This window comes from Coturnix japonica, unplaced genomic scaffold (genome assembly GCF_001577835.2).
Source record: "Coturnix japonica isolate 7356 unplaced genomic scaffold, Coturnix japonica 2.1 chrUnrandom748, whole genome shotgun sequence".
Classification (NCBI taxonomy): Eukaryota; Metazoa; Chordata; class Aves; order Galliformes; family Phasianidae; genus Coturnix; species Coturnix japonica.
In genome coordinates, this window is record NW_015440109.1 from 22,840 (window position 1) to 26,022 (window position 3,183).

Sequence of the window (3,183 nt, forward strand, 5' to 3'; positions counted from 1 at the left end):
CTTTGACCTCTAACCTTTGACCTCTAACCTTTGACCTCTGCCCTTTGGCCTCTGCCCTTTGCCCTCCCCCAACGATGGCGCAGTGGAGAAGGGTGAGTGGGGGAGGGGGGGGTGCAGCCAAATAAAGGGGGGGGGGCGGCCATATTTGGACCCCCCCGTGACCTTTGACCTCCCCACCCGTGCCCTTTGACCCCCAATTGTGACCTTTGACCCCCAATTGTGACCTTTGACCTCCCCCTTGTGACCCCTAAAGGTCATTTTCTACCCCCCCCCCATTCCCTACTATGGAGGGATTCCGTTTCCTCTTGACCCCTAGGTAACCTTTGACCCCGTGACCTCTGACCTCATGGTCACCTTATGACCCCACCATGACCTATGACCCCACCATGACCTATGACCCCTACCCATGACCCATGACCCCCTCATGACCTATGACCCCCTCATGACCTATGACCCCACCATGACCTATGACCCCCTCATGACCTATGACCCCACCATGACCTATGACCCCACCATGACCTATGACCTCTCCCTGTGACCTACGACCCCTAAAGGTGACCCCCCCCATAATTGCCATCCCCTGGTGACCTTTGACCCCGTGACCTATGACCTCCCTGTGACCTTATGACCCCCATGACCTCTGACCCCTCCCATGACCTCTGACCCCTCCGTGACCCCTAAAGTTCATCCTCCTCCCTTCTAATGGCCCCCCGTGACCTCTGACCCCAACCCTGTGACCTCCGACCTCTCTGTGACCTCTGACCCCATGGTGACCTCCGACCCTGTGACCAGCGACCTCTGACCCCATGACCTCTCGTAACCTTTGACCTCCCCGTGACCTTCTGACCTCTGTGACCCCAAAGACCAACCCACCCCTCAATGACCCCCAATGACCTCTGACCCTTTGACCCCCAATGACCTCTGACCTTTGACCTCGTGACCCCAGTGACCTCTGACCCTTTGACCTCCCCACCTTGCTGACCTCTGACCCCGTGTTGACCTCGTGACCTTTGACCCCCACCCATTTGACCTTTGACCCCCTCCCCCCGTAACCCCTCTGTGTCTCCCCCAGTCTCCCCATGGAAGAAGCGACCGGGTGAGTCAGTGACCCCAGTGCACACTCACATTGCACAGACATTGCACACTCATTGTGCACAGCTCCTTGCACACTCATCTTGCACACTCATTGCACACTCATTGCACACTCATCTTGCACACTCATTGTGCACAGCTCTTTGCACACTCATTGCACACTCGCTGTGCACAGACATTTGCACACTCATTGCACGCTCACTGTGCTCAGCTCCTTGCACACTCATCTTGCACACTCATTGCACACTCATTGCACACTCATCTTGCACACTCATTGTGCACAACCCCTTGCACACTCATTGCACACTCATTGTGCACAACCCCTTGCACACTCATCTTGCACACTCACCCTGCACAAACCCTTTGCACACTCACCCTGCACGACCCTTTGCACACTCATCTTGCACACTCATTGTGCACAACCCTTGCACACTCATTGCACACTCACATTGCACACTCATTGTGCACAACCAACTCCTTGCACACTCATCTTGCACACTCACCCTGCACGACCCTTTGCACACTCATCTTGCACAACTCCTTGCACACTCATCTTTCACACTCATTGCACACTCGTTGTGCACAACTCCTTGCACACTCCTTGCACACTCGCATTGCACACTCCTTGCACACTCATTGCACACCCATTGTGCGCACTCCTTGCACACTCATCATGCACACTCACTGTGCACAGCTCCTTGCACGCTCATCTTGCACACTCACCCTGCACAGACATTTGCACACTCATCTCGCACACACATCTTGCACACCCATTGCACCCCCCCTTGCACACTCACCATGCACTCCTTCGCACACTCATATTGCATCCCTTGCACACTCCTCCCGCACTCCTTTGCACACTGGTTGTGCGAGCCTTTGCACACTCCTTATGCTCTCCTTGCACACCCATTTGCACACTCGGATTGCACTCCCTTGCACACTCATTCTGCCATGTTTTGCAGTTATCGTGCACTCTTTGCACGCCCCTTGCACGCTCCTCGTGCACTCTTTCCCCCCTTGCACACTTATCGTGCATCCCTTGCACACTCATTGCACGTTAGTCACACGTAACCCATTGCACTCTGTGCGTTCATTTTGCACACTCAGCGTGCAGTCCTTGCACACACTCATCGTGCACCCCATGCACACTTACCATGCGCATCCTGCACATTGACTGCACCTCTCCTTGCACGCCCAATGCACACTCACCACGCACTCATCTCCTTTGCACACCCCCTTGCACACTCACCGTGCACTCCTTCACATGCCCGTTGCACACGCAGTGTGCCGTCCTTTGCACGCCCCTTTGCACACTTACCACGCACTCTTGCATACCCAGTGCACACTCATCGTGCACCCTTTGCACACCCAGTGTGCAATCCGTTGCACACTCACATTGCACCTTTCCCACACGCAATGCACTCCTTGCACACTCATTACACTCTCCTTTGCACACTCTTCATGCACCCCCTTTGCACACTTGCCGTGCACTCCCCTTGTGCACAATTCACTCTCATCTTGCACTCCTTGCACACTCATCGGGCACCCCCCGCTCATTGATTGCAAACCTTTTGCACACTCATCCCGCAGTCTTTTACACAACCAATGCACAATCTGCACACTCTCCCTTGCACCCCCCCTTGCACATTCATCCCGCACTCATTTACGCAACCCGTGCACTTCTTTGCACACTCATTGTGCACCCCTTTTGCACACTCATCCCGCAATCCCTTGCACACTAATTGTGCACTCATTTATGCACCCAGTGCACTCTCACCGTGCACTCCTTTGCTCTCCCCTTTGCACACACATCGTGCAATTGTTTGCACTCCCATCCTGCGCTCCTTGCACACTCGCCATTCAGCCCTTGCACACTCATCCTGCACTGTTTTATGCACCCATAGATACCCCATAGCTACCTCCATCGACACCCCATAGCTACTCTATTGCCAGCGCATAGAGACCCCATAGAGACCCCATAGATATCCCCCCTACCCCATAACCCCCCTCCACCCCATAGCCCTCCACCCCATAACCCCCCTTCACCCCATAACTGCCCCTATAGCCCCCCTACCCCATAACCACCCCATA